The sequence below is a fragment of the Penaeus vannamei genome, chromosome 16 (assembly GCF_042767895.1).
Source record: "Penaeus vannamei isolate JL-2024 chromosome 16, ASM4276789v1, whole genome shotgun sequence".
NCBI classification, from domain to species: domain Eukaryota; kingdom Metazoa; phylum Arthropoda; class Malacostraca; order Decapoda; family Penaeidae; genus Penaeus; species Penaeus vannamei.
The window spans coordinates 34919270-34941939 of NC_091564.1; the positions used below are offsets into that span (position 1 = coordinate 34919270).

At 41.3% G+C, this 22670-nt stretch overlaps 1 protein-coding gene across 1 annotated transcript in view; it reads right to left on the reverse strand.

The window, feature by feature from the left end:
- Positions 1-22360, reverse strand: part of LOC138864402 (collagen alpha-5(IV) chain-like) — a 47993-nt gene extending 25633 nt beyond the window's left edge. The window contains exon 1 of the mRNA XM_070131389.1: positions 22306-22360. The gene's annotated coding sequence lies outside the window, so the exon portion shown is untranslated. The remainder of the gene's footprint in view (positions 1-22305) is intronic.
- Positions 22361-22670: the final 310 nt, after the last annotated feature.

Genomic DNA, 22670 nt, shown 5'->3' on the forward strand with positions numbered 1-22670 from the left:
ATGTGTGTATACATACATACATATATATATATATATATATATATATATATATATATATATATATATATATATATATATATATGTATATATGACACACACACATACATATTCCAAAGAAAGAAAGTTATGCTTCATCTTGGAGTCCCCGCACACACAGACACTGTTATGAGTTGCAAAGAACTTCAACAATCTTCATTACGCAATCCGCATGCGGCGTGTGACTCCGCCGTGTTCTGCTGCAGCCCGAATTCGCACCTGCCGCGTCCCTCCAGCGCAGTGTTTGTCTTAACGGAGCCCCAAAGGCGGTTTATTTGGCACTCGTATCAGGCGGTTAAATTTAGGTTAGATTTAGGTTAGCGTTGTCGATAAAAAGCTTTTGTTCGGCAATTACTGTTTTGTGTCCGTAATGAGGTTTGTTGAGGGTTTAATTGGGTTTAAGAGAGTTTTTTAAAGAGAATTTTCATCGAGATATGTGTGATAGGCGTTCATAAGCACTGAGTGGGCGGTGCGATGGCGGCGGGTGATAGCAAGTGGGCGGGGTCAATGCATCAGGTTTTCTCGTGGGCGGTCGAAGAGTGGAGACAAAGAGAGAGAGAGAGAGAGAGAGAGAGAGAGAGAGAGAGAGAGAGAGAGAGAGAGAGAGAGAGAGAAGAGAGAGAGAGAGAGAGAGAGAGAGAGGGGGGGGGGGGGTGAGAGAAAGAGATAGAATAGATAAATAGATAGATAGATAGGGAGTGAAGAGGCGGGGGGGAGAAAGAGATAGCTAGATAGAGAGGGAGAGAGAGAGAAACAGGCAATCAGAGTGGAAAGGAGCAAACAGCAGTAACACAAGGACGAATAAAGAATAAGCAAAGAGATGAGAACTCGCCATCCCGTCTCTCTCAACATGTCGCACCGACCCTCCTCTTGTCGACCGTTCCCGCCTGAACATGAGACCCGCCCTCCCAAAATATCTACAATCAGCCTCGTAAATAAAAGAGAGAAAATTCAGAGACGATCGCTTCCTGTCTTGACGCTTTCCTTTAAAAAGTCGCGATGCAGCGGCCAAAGCGAACTTCCGTGGCGATTATTATGGCTTCCCTCTCGATTAGTGTCAGCCACTCCTACAAGATGGCGGTCGGACGGGAGCGAGCGGAAGGGGTCGGGGAGGGGGCGGGGCGGGGAGTGGGAGGGGGGTGGGGTGGGGAGGGGGTGAGGGATGCAGAAAGGAGGTGTGACAGAGAGGGTAAATGAAGGATGAAGTGGACGTGAGGTGGAGGAGAAGGAAGAGTCGGAGAAGCAAGGATGGGCAGGCACAAGAGATAAAAGAAACTGAAATAATAAGAAGGCAAGAAATATAAACAAAAGAAAAAAAAAACACATACAAACACAAAGTACACAAAATTATAAAACTCCTTCAAACCCCGAAGAAGAAAAAACCAACAACAAAGCAGTGGGAAAGAAACAGAGCCAATGGCGGCAGCAGCATCCGCATCTCCACCAAAGGCCGAATCAGCTGGCTCTCCACGTGCAGGCGTCGGCGTCCCACAGGAGGTCACAGCCCCTTCGTAAGTGGGTCACTTCCTCAACTGCCAGCACAGCACAGCGGGAGGGGGGCAGGGGGCAGGGGGTAGGGGGGAGGGGCATACCCTTGGTCAACAGCCAACCGGAGCTTAGATTCAGGGGGGAAGGAGGGAGGGAGGGGGGCAGGGGAGGGGAGGGGAAGGGGGAATGAGGATGTTAAAGGGGAGGAGGAAGGGGTAAGGGGAAGGGGATAGGGGTGGAAGAAGACGGGGGGCCGTGGGTTTTAAGGGAGGGGGTTGTGGGTTTTAAGGGAAGGGGGTTGTGGGTTTTAAGGAAGGGGGGGGGGTTGTGGGGAGGGAAAGGGAGGACATTGGATTTCAGTTGAGGAGGAGTGAGGGTTTCAAAGAAGGATGGGGGAAGGGGGGGCGGAGTGGGTTTCAGGTATGTGGGGGAAGGGGTAGGGGGGGTCCGAGTAGGTGTTGTAAGAGGAGGGGGGGGGGAAGAGAATTCGGAGAAACAGGAGAGACAAAGGTGTTTAATAAGAAAGGAATAGACAGGACCAGTAGATGGGGGGAGGGGGGGCGTAGAGGCTTCCAGAAGGGTTGCAAAGAAAGGTTACCAAGGGGTAGGGTCACTCAACCTAAGTGGGGGGAAGTCCAGGGTAATCTGTATGATAATGAGATCTCATCCTCTTTTTCTCCTTCTGTTTCGTCTCCTCTCGAATCGCCTCGCAAATTGACCTTAAAATTTCCACTTAATTTCACTTACGATTTTGTGCTGAATTAAGCAGGGTTTCTATAACATTAGTGGAAGGTCATTGTATATACTTTTGTTTCAATGTTAGTCAATTTTAAGTAGTGTATGATGAAAACTTTGGCCAAATAAATCAAATGAAAATACAAGAAAGAAAGAAAAAAATAGTCTACGTGCGTCTTTTGCAAATAATAAAGAAAGCATAAAATAAAAATGAAATGTGATAAACGATTACACAAGTTTAAATATTCATAAACCAAAAATAGGGAATCGTGGACTGTTACTCAAAATAGGTGTAGCCCTTTAGGCATTCAAGTCGTAGCCGTTACCTATAGACTCGACAGCATTATGGCGGCCGGATTCCCCAGTCAGGTGAACTCAGGCGAGATAAGGACGGCAGTAACTTTGGCTCCTAAGTCCTCCTTCTCCTCCTCTTTTTCTCCTGTTCCTGTTCCTGCTCCTCCCCCTTCTTCTTCTTTTTTCTTCTTCTCTTTCTCCTCTTTCTCCAACTTCTCCTGTTCCTGTACCTGCTCCTCCTCCTCCTCCTTCTTCTTTTTTCTTCACTTCCTCCTCCTTTCTCCTTCTCCTCCTCCTCCTTCTTCTCCTGTTCCTACACCTCCTCCTTCTTCTTCTTCTCCTCTTTCTCCTCCATCTCTTCTTTCTCCTTCTCCTCCCTCTTATCCCCCTCCTCCTCCTCCTTTTCCTCCTCCCCCCTTCCCTAATATTCTCACCCCCCCCCCTCCTCTCAATATCCTCTCTCCCATCCCCTCCATTTCCTCCCCGAAAAGTGTCCCCGAAGTACCGTTAGCGGAGACCGCAAAAGAAGGAAGGTGTGTCTCGCTTATCAAGAGGCAGAGCAAGGGACATCCCCGCTGTCTCCAACATCTTGCAAGGCGCTTAACCTCTTCGCCGCGCTTAGGTTACAGCATGAGGAGGAGGCGCCGTCCATGGGGGTCACGTTTCATACATTGTGTAAGTCGGCCTCAGGGCGCTTCTCTCACGCATGGCAAGTTGTCGAGGGTAAGGATGGGGCGCCGCTTGGGGTTCTTCAGGAGAAATGTTTGCAGTTTTGTATCAGTTTAAGGTGTAGTTTAATTTCCATGCATTGTTTATACATACATACATACATACACACATACACACATACATACATATATATATGTATATATATATATATATATATATATATATATATATATATATATATATACATACATATACATATGTATGTATGTATATATATATTTACATATGTATATATATATATATATATATATATGTGTGTGTGTGTGTGTGTGTGTGTGTGTGTGTGTGTGTGTGTGTGTGTGTGTGTGTGTGTGTGTGTGTGTGTGTGTATCTTCATATATATATATATATATATATATATATATATATATATATATATATATATATATATATATATATATATATATATATATATATATATATATATATATATATATGTATATACATGTGTATATTTGTGTCTGTTAGAGAGAGACTCCAAAAGCGCTTATCTCATTACTAACCCATTCACCCTAGCATCCATGATGATTATCACCCATTAGCAATAATAGCGAAATTAAAAGCGCCTGCAGTGAACCCTTCAAGACGAGACCCCATGACCCCCACCCCCGCCCTCCGCCCCGCCCAACCCCCGCCCCGCGCCCGCCCAAACACACGTACGCAAATGGCATCACTCGGTCGCATATTCAAGCCTAAGCATTACCTCCCCCCCCCCCCCAGGCGCGTGTGCATGACTCCCCAGTCCGTCAGCATGAGATGGCGTGTGATAAGCATGCAAATGGCAGAGGCGGGAGGCGGGCTGAGTTGAAGGCTTCCCGCGGCGGCTGCTGGGACTGGCCGCGTCTCCGTCTATACTTATAGGGCGGCCGTTAGGAATTTTCTATTCAAATGGACGAGTGCTTATATAGGATTTACAGAGTCCGTACTACTGTAAAAAATAAAAAATCTTCTTTTTGGAGATTCTGGTGATTATTTGTGTATAAAAAAAGTTAACCTGTCGGTGTGTTCTTTTATTCTCCTTTTTTAACCTAGTTTGTTCCCTTATTTAACTTGTTCTTGTTCTTTTTTCTGAAGAACATGCATCAGCCTTATTTCAAAGAGGAGTTGATAACGCCAGCAAACCACAATGAAGAACCGTATTTGGTCAATTCACATTAAGCTCTCAAATTACCTCTTGTTCCTCCGTCTCTCAACCTTCTCGAGGCTCGCGTAAGAGAGTATGTGCGGGTATCAGCTGATCTGGGTTCAAGTTACGTGTTACGGGACACAAACACGCGAGAGTTGACGTCGTACGGGTGACAACGGACAGCGAAGGAGATAATAGCAAGAAAGCGATGACGTGCCTTATCACGGGGGAAAGACACACAAACTAACATCACTCGTAAGGTTCGTGTGTACATTCGAGGCATCCTTCAGGGAGAAACAAACCGAAACGAAATGAAAAAGAGCGTCTGGGAACGGAGAGGCAAGGTGAAGGTCTTGCGTCCGGCCCGAAGGTTAGCGCGGCTCGAGCAACAGGACCTCGAAGGAACCCCGGCGAGCCCGGCCACGTTCCTCGCCCACGGATGACCCCAATACCCAGCCAAGAGCCTTTCCTCCACTCCTCCACTCCTCCACGCCACTCCCACTCCCCGGAGGCCCAGTTGCAAAGACACCGTTCTGGGGCCACGTGATTCCGCGCCCGTTGCACCACGTGGCCGACCCGGGTAATTGGCCTGCGTTGTTTTCGGTCCAGAGTCTTTGTGACAGAGAGAGCGAACGCCACTGGTCAGATTGGCGGACAACGTGTCTCATCGGGATTTATGTGACGCTAACATTAATATATAATGTGTGCTGGAGTATATATATATATATATATATATATATATATATATATATATATATATATATATATATATATATATGTGTGTGTGTGTGTGTGTGTGTGTGTGTGTGTGTGTGTGTGTGTGTGAGTGTGTGTGTGTGCGTGAATGCATATATTTATGTGTGTGTGTGTGTGTGTGTGTATGTGCGTGTGTGTGCGTGCTTGTATGAATGGGATTAGGATTAGGCGTATGTGAGAGCGTGTTTTTTTTATATCACTGCAAGCACTCATACATCCAGACTTACATATTCATTTATGCAGACATAAATAAATTGAAACATAGGTTCATCCCGTTGCTTGACAATTGATAAATGAGCCAAGTTCTTGCACCGCGACTGTAAAGCAGCATCGGCAATTAATCTTACGACTTCAAAGTATAAATGTATCTTGAGATCTCGAAGAACAGTATCTTCCCTCCATCCTTCATCCTCCCTCCTCCAACTCCCTCCAAAAAGGCACAAAAACCGGGGTTCCGTTGGCCCGCGATCACGAAAATGGTCCAAGATTGGGTGGCGTCTCTCTCTATCTCTCTCTCTATATTTTTTTCCTCTCTCTCTCTCTCTTTCTCCTTCTCTCTCTCTCTCTTTCTCACTCCCTCTCTCTCTCTCTTTCTCTCCCTCCCTTTCTCTCTCTCTCCCTCTCCCTTTCTCTCTCTCTCTGTCGGCCTTGCGTCTGGGGCTGAACGAGCGTCTTGGGGAACGCCTTATCTCCGTCGCTGTGCCGTTACACCTTCAGGTTTTTGAATCGGTCGCAGGGCCTCGAAATCTCACTCGGAAGAAGCTTGACCTAACTTGCCTCGGCGAATGAACCAGGTTGCTTGTCTTTTTTTCTTCCAAGTGCAAACCAACCCGTTCGAGCTTGAAGGCTTCGGTGGACAGCTGGTGGGACCGTAGAAGGAGGAGCGAGAGCGAGTTACGGCGTGTTGAGACGGGAAAATTGGGTCAGAGGTCAAGTAGGTGTTGAGCAAGGTCATCATGCGGCGTAAGTATATTTTTAGGAATTGATGTCTGTGTCTTTGAAAAGAATGTGACGCTGTTGGTAGTTCGCGATTTAAAGAAAAAAATGTTTTGGATGAAATATAGAGAAAATGTCGTAAGAAGGTAGAATATATCCAATGTATAAAAAAGAAAGAAAGAGAAAAAAAAAACAATGATTATGATGATGCAACATACTTAAGAGGTAAACAAATACGTATAAAAAATTGACCGCGTCTTCCCTTCCCCTCGTCTTTGTTTTCCTCATGAATCTCTTCCTTCCTCTTTAATCAAGGATTCAAGGCGATCAATCACTCTGACAGACAGCCAAGCATCTTCCTCGGACAGTTAAAGTTCATGATCTCACAGAGGCTTATAAGGAAGAAGAAACAGCTTTATAATTTCCATATTTTGGCGGGGATTTTTCACTCGAATGCGTTTCATCTCCATTTGCATTTTAAAGATGGCCGCCAGAGACAAGACCGAAATTAAAACGACGCTAATTACTACATAATTACTTAAGAAACAAAAAAAAAGAAAAAAAGATAAATACCTTCAACATCGTCCCGTTAGGTTAATAAAGAACCTGAGACGCTCGGAAATTCAGGTTAACCGAGTATATCTATTCTCTTCTCCAGCTTAGACGAAAAAAAAAGGTGTTTCAAGTAACCGACATCCACAATATCTCCTAAGGGCATCAGTCATCATCTGCATACCGGGATAATGATACAGTATATCCTCACTAGTTGGACCTGATGTCGAAAGTGGCGTCGAGTAAACTTACGCATATAAATCGGTCAGGCCGGAAGGTGATCATTACCCAAGGTCTTGCAAAAGGTTACAAGGTAGGGGGAAACCCGCAAGAAATGAAAAACAACCATGATAAAACGCAAAAGAAAAATCTTTCCTTACTGTATCTACTTGATTTGATTTTTTCTTCGTGTCTTTCTTTCTTTTTGTCACTCATTGCGGTGTTTTGTGAAGCCGTAAGAATATTGCTACTCGCGAAGGGCGGAGCTTGATGGGCGACGCATTATCATTGGTTCCCGCCAAAAAACGTGTCATCTGACCATTTGCTACCGCGTAAAAGAGAGAATTTCTTTTTTTTCTTTTTTAGTATTGTCTTTCTTTATTTTAGTGTCGTCATGGGTAGCGATTTCGGATTGTCTAGAGCGATGTGACTAACGGGGATTTTTTTTATATACTTTGTTTTATCTCTGGGAGTGTGGATAATTGTGAGAACAATGGTTTGGGCGGACATTACTAATGTTTTAGAACTCCCAGATGGTCACGATCAATGTATGAATGATAGTGGATATTTTATGATCATAATGTATGAATGATAATCTTGGTTACTATAATACTTATCATTATCATGATCATTAGTATTTTTATTGTCGGAATGTGAGACATTTTGAATACTTAGTGACCGTTGTAACGACGTTTAATAATAAAGATTACAAAAATGAACGATCTAACGAAGCTATAAATGCTTTAACACCACAACAAGAAATTCCACGCACACATACAGAAAGCAAATAAAATATCACACCCAGAAGACCCATAGTGCCCTGCCCTGGTTTACTTCGGCAACAAGGCACGTTAATAACCCCGGCGCAGAGGGCTGTTCCGTCGAGCTGGCGCCTCCCTCCCTCTCCTCCTTTTAATCACGAGCTTCTTGACTCAGCCCGAGGGTGGGAAGGATCCAGCAGGGGGAGGGGGGTGGGTGGGGAGAAAGGGTGATCTTAATGATAGACTTCGTGATCGTATATCCTTATTGAAGCCGCGTAGGCAGTGATCTGTATCGAGATTGATGATTTTAAATAGGTTTCATCGGCTTGTGTCTACGCAGTTTAAACCGGGTTTAGTGGAGGAATGCAGGTTAGAGAAACGACAAGCATACAAAATATATGCTGTGCAACAAGGCGGGTTGTAGATCCCATGCACGAAGGGTTGCAATTAAGAACCACGAGGTCTGCAACCAGCGTAACCTCTGCATACCCTGCAAGTGCGATTAGATTTTCCTTGTGTCTTCTCTCGGATTTTTTTCTTTACTTGATTCCAGTTTGTAAATTCGTCTGGGGTCTGTATGCCTGGAGTAAACAGCACTTATGCAAAACAAAAGTGTCAGGCGGGATATCTGTTTGCATCAGGCATATTTTTAAAAAAGAATACAATGAATGGAGTGCCGTTTACACACACACACATGTATATATGTCTGCTTCTCTAGCTACCTTTCTGTATATCTAAATGCATATGCGTATACATATATGTATACATGTTTTTATACTTATGAACATACACACACGCACACACACACACACACACACACACACACACACACACACACACACACACACACACACATATATATATATATATATATATATATATATATATATATGTGTGTGTGTGTGTGTGTGTGTGTGTGTGTGTGTGTGTGTGTGTGTGTGTGTGTGTGTGTGTGTATATATATATGTATATATATATATATATATATATATATATATATATATATATATATATATATAGAAAGAGAGAGAGAGAGGGGGGGGGTGAACAGCTGTAGAGTTGGATTTGCTTGTCTTTGAAACCCCGCCGCGCATCCCAGCCCAAACCGGATGTAACCGCACAACCTCAAAAATCTTTCTTCGCCTCATCCTTAGACTATGACGTCATCACCCCTCTTAAAGCTACAGGACAAAATTTCTCTTAAAAAAAAAAAAACAAGTACAAAAGGCCTATAACGTAATAGGCCAATTATACATATGTAAATGAGTGCCATCAGCTAATTAGAACGAAAGTAAAGACAATGAAAATGTCCAAAAAAGAAAAAAAAGGACATGTAATTTTCGATAGGCCTATATATACATATATTCCTGAGGTTGTTACCGGCGGACGTTCAAACACTGACACTGATTATATGTTCAAGAGCATAGGCCTATTCAGAAGTGCCATGCTCAGATTTCTCGAGGCTGTGAATGTGATTGACTGATGAGACGTCGGTTATTAAATTCTGTTTTTGTTTTTTTATTCGTAAAAAATATGTAGAATATAATGTAACGAAATTATGACAATGTTTGTGTTGGTGTATTTTATGATTGTGTGCAATTAGATCTATCTATCTATCTATGTAAATTTATATATATATATATATATATATATATATATATATATATATATATATGTAAGTATATATATATATATATATATATATATATATATATATATATATATGTATATATATATATGTAAATATATATATATATGTAAGTATATATATATATATATATATATATATATATATATATATATATATGTGTGTGTGTGTGTGTGTGTGTGTGTGTGTGTGTGTGTGTGTGTGTGTGTTACATGTATATACATAATGTGCAATAATTATACACAAACTGACTGATGAAAATATAATAGTAATGATAATAATGACTAAGACCGGTAGTAGTAATAATAATAGTAACAGAGTGAGAAGGATGATAAGGATGATAAGCGCATATGATAATAACTTCAACGACACTCCAGCTGTTGCTTTGAAAGAAAGATTAAAGTCTGAAAGGCAAGAAGCATTCCGATGTCTGTTCGCGCAAGAAAGTTTTCTATGCTGTTACAGGAAATCAAATAGTCGGTTTGCTCTCGCGTGAATATGCAAATATTTGCCTATCTCAAGAACCCTTTCATACTTCAAGGTCTTAAGCCTCGTGGATATATATTTTTTTCTGTGCTTCTTGCTTTTAAAAGTCCGTTAAAACAGCACAACTGCTTTAACGGTAACGCGAATTTAGTTTTCAAATTCGATTGTTCAGCCACTGGCAAATGCTGTCTGTAGAGGCTCGATAGCGGGCGACTATGCTTCGTCACGATCAGTACTGGAACAAATTCGAGGCTGATTACGAGACCATGATTATGATTATCACTGTAAGAAAGGATTACCATCTGAACTATCACGATTAGAAAGTATCTAAAGGATTTATATGTTATATTCTCATTCCATATTGTTAAGATTAAAATAAAGTGATTCAAACTAGCGAGATCCAACCCCCAAAATACTGTTATGCTAACAAGATCTTCCCAAAAGTAAAGGGAATCGGATTCCACTACACTCGTAAAGGCCACTCTCGTCTGTTTATTGCAACTTCAAAACCTGCTTGTGACGTGTCGAAGATTCTGTCACATGTCGCCAAAGTTTCATGGCTGCTTTCGTAAGTGCATGACTTCATGATACGAAGAAAGGAAGTCAGTCTCAGTGCCTCTCTCAACCCATAAAAATATTTTTCACATGCAGTCATGAGGTGTTTATTTCTGTTCGCAACCCTGCTGTCATGAACCCTCACCCTAGCCTCACAGCAGTGATCATGACCGGGGCTGACCTGTTGTGCATGATGAAGCAGAGGCGGTCTGGGTGATCAAGAATGCGTGAACGCGGTAGCGGACATACGTACACGCCCAGAATGTGCACGTGTATACAATATATATGTATATGTGTGTGTATATATATATATATATATATATATATATATATATATATATATATATATATACATATATATGTGTGTGGTGTGTGTATGTTTGTGTGTGCGTGTGTGTGTGTCTCTATCCATCTATCTATATATATGTATATATATATGCACATACAGACACACACACACACACACACACACACACACACACACACACACACACACACACACATATATATATATATATATATATATATATATATATATGTACACACACACACACACATAACTGTAAACAAAGGGACTGCCTCATATCGTTTGATCAGGCAAGCGGCGTCGCCCGCCCGACCGCGAGAGAGACTGCGAGAATACGTGCAGCCATCGCCGCTCGCCCTTAATTAGAATGCGCTATTAGTTCCACGGCCATGCAAGCGAGGCAATAAACGTCGCAAGGAACGGAGGGAGAGAGGCTTCCTGCCGCGCTGGAAATGCCTGAGACGTCCACCCTGGCTTTGTGGCAAGACATCTTTTATGACGATTTTATGACTGGTATCGAGAGAGAGTTCGTACAGGCAAGCAAGCAAGATAAGCAAGAATTCATATGCTAAGAGATACTTGAACGGGTGAGGATCCTTTGGGCTAGAAGTAAATAGAATACAAGAAGAAGAAGAAGAAAAAAAATGAAGTGTGGAAATCCAGGAAAAAAGAAAGAGTTAGGTAAGATGAATTCAAGAAGTGCGGATACCATATGGTACTGTTTAGGTACAACGAACCCGATGTTTAAACTGTCATTTTGTCCACCTGAAGGGCGTCACAAAATAATGCTTCAGGAGGGAGATAAACGTCTTTTGCACATGGGTGGGAGTGGGGGGGGGTATGTAATGTGTGTGTGTGTGTGTGTGTGTGTGTGTTTCTATTGTGTTTATAAGACGAAGTTTATATTGTGTGTATAAGTTCCTTGTTGGGTCAAGCGTTTAAGATCTAATGAGACAAGGCAACAGGTGCGCCAACACACACAATCAAATACAGAAAGCAAGAGAGAGAGAGAGAGAGAGAGAGAGAGAGAGAGAGAGAGAGAGAGAGAGAGAGAGAGAGAGAGAGAGAGAATTTTAAAGAAAGGTTAAAACCGATACACAAAAGCAGGAATAAAAGTTACGTCAAGGGAATGTCCAACATTATATAACAACAACAACAAAAAGTAGAAAGAAACAAACACAAAACCATAATGCAAGCTATAAAAAACACAATCTCATTTAGATCCCAAACGAAAGTACAGGATTAGGATGACAAAGCGAATCCAATGCCACACCCGCGGCTCTTTTGTTTTCCGAGTCTCCTCCTTGGCGCGATGGGGTGCAAATGCGCGGGAAAAAATCTTTTGTGGATCAAAATCATCATGAAATTAGTTAGTGACGCGCAACATTCTTCGCCAACAAGTGCTAACAGTCTTATATGACATAATTCATATGTACACATGAAATGTATATAATACGCAATAATCCATTATTCTTCTAAGGACATTTTACGTAATTTAGTATACTATCATGGTTCATATAATTTCTGCTTATTTTCCGTTATATCTTTGCTTTAGATGTATAAGAATTAGAACGAAATAGTTTGTATGAAATATTTCTTTTTACTTCGTTCACTCCAGGGCTGCGCAGTAATGATATAACCTTATCTACCATGCACAGCGCATGACTGGCTTGGCGGACTCGAAACCTTTCTTTCTCTCTCTCTCTCTCTCTCTCTCTTTCTTTCTTTCTTTCTTTCTCTCTCTCTCTCTCTCTCTCTCTCTCTCTCTCTCTCTCTCTCTCTCTCTCTCTCTCTCTCTCTCTCTCTCTCTCTCTCTCTCTCTCTCTCACTCTCTCTCTCTCTCTCTCTCTCTTATCATCATCATCTTCGCTATCTTCCTTTTATTTCATTTTTATTTTCCCTTCGGTTTCATCTGAGATATGAACCTTAATACCTTCTCTGCCAAATGCTTTTAAGAATAGTTGGGGCTTAAGAAAAAATATCTAATATTTTTTCCTTTTTTTTTGCTGATAATTCAAGTTTGGAGGAAATATGATCGCTAATAATGTCATGGAATCTCCAGCTCACTTACTTTCGTGTGCAAAAACTTAATTTTTAATAAGATTTTAATCTGCTAGAAATTTTGCGGTTTATTACAACGTTCTGTAATATAATTCTCTTTTAGAAATTAGGTTTCTTGAGCTTAACGAAGAAATATACATTACTTTAAATTTCGTTGATAAATAGTTAAACAAATTTATATAAAATGTTAAAAGAATTTTTCACTACATATCTACATCATCAATGATCAGTAAATTTTGCAAGATGCCCAGTTTTATCTCAAGAGCAGAAATATCCCATAAATAAGAAAGATGATCTCCGCAATTACCGCCAATATATCATATGTTTTGATGGAACCTGCTACTGAGATTATAGTTTGTGTATATTTACCACAAACATGGCGTTAAACGAGAAGAATGCTTGACGAATTTGTGAAGACGTATTATGTTGGGATCGCTCTTTTATGGAATCTGATGCCGGGGATATAAATTGTAAAAGGCGTTCACACTCTGTTTGCGCAACACGAGTCGCATTTGTTGACTGCTTTCAACCACTACGCCAAACGCTCGATGCAGGTTATTTGGATCCATTCTAGGCAGATGAATTTTTCGAATAAATCAAGGAAAAGCGGGGAAAAAGCGGAGATAATTCAATAATGATCAAGTGAATCCTTCTCTTGCAAAGTTGCGTGGATGATTGCAAGGCAGAGAGCATGCTGATGTCCAGAATATGAATGACTGATTATAGGGGACGAAGAGATCACAGGCCAGATAGACGCGCCGACCGTTTCCCGTTTTCTTTTTCTATTTCACGCAAGACTGTAATACGATTTATGAGAAAATATAATGAAAGAGGCTATTCTTAATGTAAGTACTTAAGTCCATTGGAAAAGCAATGAGATGCTTTAATCATAGCAAACCCGTTGGGCAAGAAGTGGAAGGCGGTATACTAAAGTTTATGCGAGAGGTCGCTTATGATGATAAAACATGTCCGCCATTACTCCAGTGGAATCCAGTTGACCGCGGAGTACGTGCGTATATTTCTTTTCCCTGTTTTCTCCTCCATTTCTTCTCTTCTCCTTTCATTCGAGTCTAATAACCGATGTGGAAAAAAAGAGATTGGATAACTGGTCTTAGCCGACGCAGTGTGATTTCAAAATTTAGAATTATTAAGGATTATCAGATTGTGAAGCTATTATCCAAGACAAAAACACGCTAAGCCCGTTTCCATCTCCTCAGGCTCTCCCCCCCATTAATCTCCCTACCCAATTCTACTACATTCAACCGTCTTCAACTACTCTTCAAAGTCAAACGAGAATATATGTAAAAAAAACACATCATGCTAGTCCGTTCTAACTCGTTTCCTAAATCGATTTTCTAGATAAAGTAAAAATTTTATAGTTGACTAAATCAATACACCATTTTCTTCTTTCGATACTTCTTTCAATACATGAGGTTTATTCCATTTTGCAGTAGAATACCAAACCGGTTTCTTACAACTCTTATACGCCTGCTCAGATGCTACGTAATAGTGACGCTTTCATGATTTGTGAAATGTGAATGAGCCACCGTAATTAAGGGGTAACGAACGCATTATCAGATAACCAGGACTATAAAGAAAAAAAATAGCTTGCAGGGAATTCGATGGCTATTTTCAACTTCCAGAATTTCAACCGAAAATTCTCCGAGTCACAAGAGAGAGAGAGAGAGAGAGAGAGAGAGAGAGAGAGAGAGAGAGAGGAGAGAGAGAGAGAGAGAGAGAGAGAGAGAGAGAGAGAGAGAGAGAGAGAGAGAGAGAGAGACATATACACACACACACATACACACACACACACACACACAGAGAGAGAGAGAGAGAGAGAGAGAGAGAGAGAGAGAGAGAGAGAGAGAGAGAGAGAGAGAGAGAGAGAGAGAGAGAGAGAGAGAGAGAGAGACATACACACACACACATACACACATACACACACACACACACACACACACAGAGAGAGAGAGAGAGAGAGAGAGAGAGAGAGAGAGAGAGAGAGAGAGAGAGAGAGAGAGAGAGAGAGAGAGAGAGAGAGAGAGAGAGGGAGAGAGAGAATGCAAGAAAATAACACAAACAGTAACATGAAAAACGTTATCTTCAGATCATTGTTAAATCTCGTACTTATCAGAAAACAATCGTGCAAACCAGCATGTATTATCGTACGCTAAAATCAATTAGTAATTTATGACCAATAAGATCATTACTTAAAGAAGATTCGGCAAATTGCCTTTAACTACCTATAATATACTGTGTGGCCAATCGTTGTAGAATCATTAAGATGCAGAGCGCGCGAGGTAGAAGGAATTAAAAAGGGATAAAAAAAAAGTAATTATGTTGTATACGAGTAAAGTTCACAAGACAAGCCTGCTTACGCACACGGTTGTCGAGGTACGATAATTACAGTGGAAGATGGAGTTAATATCTTTTTCTGAAAGGGATGTTGAATGAGAGATAGAGAGAAGAGAGAAGAGGAGAGGAGTGGAGAGGAAAGAAAAGGAGTGGAATGGAGTGGAGAGGAGAGGAGAGGAGAGGAGAGGAGAGAAGAGAAGAGAAGAGAAGAGAAGAGAGAGAGCGAGAGAGAGGGAGAGAGAAGGAATGAGAATGAGAGAGAGAGAAGGAAAGAGAGAGAGAGAGAGAGAGAGAGAGAGAGAGAGAGAGAGAGAGAGAGAGAGAGAGAGAGAGAGAGAGAGAGAGAGAGAGAGAGCAATGAAAAACATTCCAAGTGAGAGATTATTAATTCAGATGAATGCAATTATTCTGATTAAGTGCCGTCGCATGCTGATACACAGTATGGGGGACATAGCATTATATTTGAGTTAAATAAGACTTCAATTTTACACTTAGGTTGCCAGTGTAATTAATTTAGGAAGGGCATTAAGCAACAGTTACTGCGGGCACAGATAATTTGTCAAACCTTTGTTTATAATTACAGCTCCTAATTGCGATGGTCCTAACGGTACACAAACATGTATCTTTTATTTGGATATTATGCTAATCTGAATACCATAAACAGCAACATCTACACTTTAGAAGCTTTTAGGCATGAGAAATATTTATAAACAGGTTAGGTTAGGTTAGCCCGCACGAGAAAAAACAGACCTCCATTATTGGTATTCAGAATGTCACTATGTTTGGCACGGGGGCTGTCACTATGTTGGCATGCGGACACATCAGAGCGGAAATGAGGAATACCTGGCCAGGTAACGGGTTACTCGCCGTGGTTGTAGTATTGCGATGAATTTTCCGTTACAGTATGGTTGTTATGGTGGAAGGTGAAGAATCATAGAGCGAGAAATTACACGTACAAGTGGTGTTTTTTTTCACTCTCTCTCTCTTTTTGTCTGTTCTCTCTCTCTCTCCCTCCCCTCCCCCCCTCTCTCTCATTCTTTGTCTACTCTCTCTCCCTCCCTTTCTGTTTGTTTGTTTGTTTACTCTCTCTTTCCGTCCTCTCTCTCTCTCTCCCTCTTTGTCTACTCTCTCTCTCTCCCTCTCTCATTGTCTACTCTGTCTCCCTCCCTCCTCTCTCTCTTTGTCTACTCTCTCTCCCACCCTCCCTCTCTCTTTCTCTCTCTCTTTGTCTACTCTCTCTCTTTCTGTCTCTCAAAGAATCTTGACATTCTTCTTTTCGGTTTTGTATCGTGTTCATGTATCACCTTAATGCTTATTTCTTATTATATAAAGATGACTAGAAACACACCTACATCTACACCAATCTTTGATCGGTTCCATTTTGCAGTCACAAAGGCCGGCGATGTCCCTAACACAGCACAAAAAATACCATAAGTCAATAGGCCTATGTAACGCCATTGCAAATTCTCCCCAGTGACCCTTCTCTATGGCATTTTGTTTACAGTTACCTTTCCCTTGTAAGACTGACAGCATTTCGAGGACAGGTTGTCAGCTTAATGGCCCACCCGCGGCTGCTGACAACCTCCGTGTCTCTCTCCTATTGACAGCTGACGTTGCCCGAAGCCAAAGGGTCTGACAAGCTGGCGCCTCGCGGACCTGTCATCTGCGCTCTTTGCTATTTCCCTTTTCCTTCGTCATTCCTCGTTTTGAGATTTGTTCTTGTCTTTACTTCGTTGATTTTTTTTCTTTCTTTTCTTTTTTCTAACTCTTTCTTTTTTTACTTTTTTTCTTGGTATCCTCCCTCCCTCTCTCTCTCTCTCTATTTATCTATCTCTGCGTATCTCTCTCTATCTATCTATCTCTGCATCTCTCTCTATCTATCTATCTCTGCATAACTCTCTATCTATCTCTGCATCTCTCTCTCTATCTATCTATCTCTTCATAACTCTCTATCTATCTATCTCTGCATATCTCTCTATCCATCTATCTCTGCATCTCTGTCTCTCTGTGTCTGCATCTCTCTCTCTCTCTCTCTCTCTCTCTCTCTCTCTCTCTCTCTCTCTCTCTCTCTCTCTCTCTCTCTCTCTCTCTCTCTCTCTCTCTCTCACTCTCTCGCTATTAAATTACCGATTTCTTTGACATCATAATACCGCATCTCTCCAAAATATTCAATTTTCGAGCAATTAGCCCCAGGTAATTTTCTCATTATCTTATCACATTGTTATTTTTCCATACGTTACTGGGATCATTATCTTCCCCCATCGACAATTACCTTATTTACGTTACACACACATCCTCGGCTTCGTGAGAATAAACTTTAAAGAATGCTCAAGACTTTTATGCTGACACTTGGGTCAGGCGAAGTAAACTGAAGAATCACGACTATTTGTGTTAATGTATTTTTCTTTTCTTTCTTTTCCTCATTATTTATAGCTTAGCTATTTGTCTTTCTTTCCTTCGTATTTTCTTTTATTTTTCATTCCATATTTCGGTCAGGACAACGAAGGTACCGTCATGTCAGTAACAAATATAGAGAAACAGAAATCTGTAAATATTCTCCACAACCAGCGGGACATCAAAGAAAATGGGTAAGCCCAGATAACCGTGAGAGCATAGAAAACGGAGAGAAAGGTCACGCAGACGCACGATGACGCATTGTCTCGGGTTCCAAGTTCAAGGGGATGGTGACCTTGTAAGTCTTCTTCCTTCTTACCCTCTCTCCCTCCTCCCTTCCTCTCCCTGCGGTTCCCTCCCTCCTTCTTCTTTTCGTCTTTCGTTCTCTTTCTACTGATCTCTTTCTTCTCTTTACCTTCGTTCATATTTTGTCTTTCCTCCCCACCCACCCCTTTTCTGCTCCTTCTCCTCTTCCTCCTCCTTCTCTGCACATCTGTATTATTCTCCCTTCCTTTCTAACCTTTCTCCCCCACCCTATCCCCCTTTCCCTTCCTCCCTCCCTTCTTTCCCTCCTTTCTCAATCCTCCCCGCTGTCCTTACCCCCCCCCCCGGGCCTCCTACCTGCTTCCTCACCTTGATGACGTCACGAGCTAAGGACAATGACCGCCAGTACGTTAGTGACGACATCGGCTCGTAGTATTTATGACGTCATCCTTGCGTAATATCTCTTGCGGGGGATTTTATAAGAGTGGAGAGGGGAAAATCGGATAAATATGAGGAAGGAGGAATCATGAAATAAAAGAATGCGTGGAAAAGAAAACAGCGAGAGAGAAAAAATGTATTCCCATGAATGAAGAAGAAAAAGAAAGAAAGAAAAGAACATTCCTAAAATACCAAAATTTATAAGAAAGGAAAGGAAGACAATTCTTAAAAAAACAAGTAAAATATAAGAAAAAGAGAGAACAAAAAAGCAGAGGTCAGCAATAATCGGATAATCGGATATGGCGAGAGGTTTCTGAGGTTTCCGGGTCCGTTATCCCGGGACAGGATTCCGCCATTTTTTTTTTTTTCTTTTTTTTTTTTTTGAGGGCAGGTTACGGTTGACTGTGTTTTTTGTTCTAGGTAGCTTTTTATTTTGAAAAAAAAGTAGAGTTAAAAGTTGACGAACATTCTAGACGCTATTATAATGATTAAACGTAAAGAAACATAACAGTGACGAAAATGATGATATGTATAAAGAAAAAAAAACTGACATGCAAAAATTAAATAATATTTCCCTATTTCCCCTCCTTCTCCCCCTCCCCCCTACTTCACCCACCCCCCCTCAACTAATAACCACTAACTACCACTTGCGGTTATTTTTATGACTTCGTTAGTTTGTCAAGTGCGAAGGGAAAATTATTTAAAAGAAGAAGGGAAAGAGAAGAGACGGAGAGGAAAATTAATCTTTGAAAATGAGAAGAAATACGAAAGTGAGTAAGGATTTTTACGTGCTGGGTAGGGGGGAGGGGGAGGGGGGATCCCGTCTTTAAACCGACAGGAGAAATAATGATTAAAATTATATATATATTATCGAGAAGTTTAAAAAAAATGATCATGAGAATGTTTGAGAATAGGAGGCATGGAGGGAGAAAGAGAGATATATCGATAGACAGATAGAAAGACAGATAGATGGATGTATATAGAGAGAGAGGCAGGCAGACAAATATACAAATAGATAGACAGATATGATAAATAGAAAGAGAGGGGGAGAGGAGAGAAGCGAGAAGTGAGAAATCAGAGAGGAAGAAAGTACAGACAGAAATATTTGAAAACTAACGGGAAAGAGAAGACAGAAACAGTAACCGTAGAGAGAGAAAATAAAAGAAATGAAGCAAAAAAAAAAAACACAACGAAAAAAACACACACACAAAAACTCATATTTACAAGCAAAAAACATAAAATATAAACAAAAAACACTTCCGGTGAGGTGTTGTGCAAGGGGTTATGGTACCATTGTGAGGGTCACTGCGCTGGCTCTCCCCCTCCCCCTCTCCCTCTCTCCACCCCCCTTCCCCTCCTCCACCCCCTCCTGCGGTCAGCGGAAGTGTTGGTGTGGGAGCTCCAGGTGTCTTGAGGGAGACTGGAGCTTATTTATACCTTAAAATATTTCAAAGATTTTTTTCTTCTTCACATTTCACATTGACATCAACTTAGAATAGATGAATTAGAGGCGGAATGTTATTGTTTTCTATTTTTTTTTTCGTTATTTTTATACCGCCTCTGAGAGCTTCGGCTTATCATGTTCCACGTTCACGTAAGCCTTCGAGTTTGTAATAGATTAGGAGAGCCTGTTCAAAATCCCAACGGCAATGGCTGATGAATGACGTGATATGAATGGACGTGAATCCGCGGTTTTGAACTTTGAACTCTCATTCACGGGACACAATGGAGGAACCGTCATCATAACGTTCTTCATAATTTTTCTGTCTCCCTTCCTTTCTCCCTCCCTCCCCTTCCCCCTCTCCTTCCTTCTCCTTTCCCCTTATTTAATCTAACACCCTTAGCTTTCCCTCCCCTCTTCTCCTTTCTTGCTTATAAGGTAAGATAAAGAATGAGGTTTGTTCCATGTATCAAATTTAAAACGTCACACTTTTTCTAGTCTTCCCTATCTTTTTTTTTATGTAATTAATCTTTTATGATTTTGGTCCTATATTTTGGGGGTCCTTCTCTCTTTCTCTTTCTCTGTCTATTTCTTGTTGTTTGTCTGTCTCTGTCTCTTTCTTGTTTCTCTTTCTCTGCCTCTGTGTGTCCCTCTCTCTCTTTATCTCTTTCTTCTCTCTCTCTCTCTCTCTCTCTGTCTCTGTCTCTCTGTCTCTCTCTCTCTATCTATCTCTCTCTCTCTTTCTCTCTCTCTCTCTCCCAACCTTCTAGCATCAAATCATCTGTAATTCCGCCACATTCTATATTCCTTGGGCTGTTGCCATTTTCTCTGATGACCAGCGGGTTATAGAGCACAACCGCAAAGCGCCCGTGAGCACCGTTTCGTTGCGGAGATGTTCACACGCACACGACCAGAAACACGCACATAGTCTGAAGCACGTATATTGCCAGAAACATGCGCACGGTCGAAAGCACGCACAGAGACGCACGCTCATACTCAGCAACACGCACATAGTCAGAAATACGTACATGGCAAGAAACGCGTACACAAGGCGACACGTACACAGACACACGCACATGACCAGAACCACGCACACGAGGCGGCTCGTACGGTTTATGGTTGTTTTGTATAATTATATTATTCGTTATGAATTATTCGGCAAATGCGATGTGAGGCATCTGCGTTCATTACGAGGACACTGTGAATGGTGTTTTGGTAATCATATGTATAATGCATACTGGTCATGCAAAATGTAGTCATGCGTGTGATGTTAGTCGCTTTATTGTTCATGTTTTTTTTATTATTTTCATTATTTGTGACATTTCTTTACCGTGTTTGTTCTGTCTGTCTGCCTCTCTTGTAGCTTTTTGACTCTCGCTGTCTCTGTTTCTTTCTCTCAGTCACTCACTCTCTCCTTCTCCTTGTACATCTCCCTCCCTCTCTTTCTCTCTCTCTCTCTTTCTCTCCCTCTCCTTCTCCCTCTCCTTCTCATTCTCCCTCTCCCTCTCCTTCTCCTTCTCCCTCTCCTTCTCCCTCCTCCTCTTCCTCTCTCTTTCTCTCTCCCTCTCTAAGATTAAGTATAATTATCTCTTGAACAGTAATTAGGCCTATTCATAATCGCTTTCCCGTGTCCAATGCATTTAATACAGCGATTAGATACTCAACGTTAATAATGTTATACACCAAGATTTCCTATAAGCAAGACATGACGTAAACGAAATAAGATGATAATAAATATATGAAAATAAAGACGAAATGATTTAATGCAAAAATGAATATATGAAATGCGCGTCGAAACTTGGAGGAAAAGCATAATATTCACGTTCCTTTCGTGATGGAGTATAGATTTTTTTTTTTTTTTTTTTATCTTTTCTATTTTTTGAAAAGCCGTCATTAAGCGCAATTAATCAATTTGAAGGATGTATCTACAAAATCCTGAGGATGTTTCTTTTGAATTTATGTTCATAAAAAAAAGGATATCGGTTTTTAGCAAGCGTATAAATGTCAAACGCTTGTGATTTCGTTCATGATAGGCACACAAATCGATGCATTCACAGAAAACGAAGGAAAACTCATTCTAAACTAAACTAGTTAAAACGTTTATAAATATATATTTCATGAAGAAATTTACCGTGGACGATGAGCTAGACGTTGGTGACTTCAACGCTTCGACAAGTAGTGATCTTGTGTTGAGAGAGAGAGAGAATGAGAGAGAGAGGGAGAGAGAGAGAGAGAGAGAGAGAGAGAGAGAGAGAGAGAGAGAGAGAGAGAGAGAGAGAGAGAGTGAGAGAGAGAGAGAGAAAGAGAGAGAGAGAGGGGGGGGAGGGAAGGGAGAGAATATGTTGAATACGGTTTATGTTGACTTTTCTTTCTTTTCCGTAAGCGATCGTCTCTTTGCCGATCGTGATTTTGCAAATGCAGTTCAGCGGTTTTTTTTTTTTTTCAAGGGAGTGACCTAGCGGGAAATCTACGGTTAAATCAAATGACGGTTTTTAATATAAAAACAGCGAAGTAATGCGACATCATGCTTTTTTCTCTCTTTTTCAATTTCCACGAAAAATCTGAAGTTCAATGCATCCATTTCAAAAAGACAATCTATCCCAAAGATCAAAACAGATAACATTCATCAGGGAAGCCAAGAACAACATGAGTAAAATTCACAAAATATCTGGTAAAATTTTCAAAAATTTCCCTTAAACAAGCGGCTTCCAGTCACCATCTTACCTTGGCTCTAAGCTGTGCGTCCTTCCTCTCCCACGTCTCACGCAACACTGACCTCGCTCCCGTCTGGACGTCGTGTATGGTTCAACACCCCCGCCCTTGGTGACGTCATCACAGGTGCCACAGACTTCTTGATGGTCATTTCTGATTATTTCGCGGGTTAATTCTATCAAATATCTTAGCTCCCTTTTTATATTACCAGCTTTGTATGTTATTTCCTTCTTCTGTTTTAACGTGTTTCGATCACTTCTCAGTTACAGGTGGACTTGATTACTTACTGTCCATGCTGGGACCTGAACCTTGACCTTTCATGATTATGCGTCCGAATTCGACTCTATGACATCAAGAAAATCGTCTTCAAACACAGT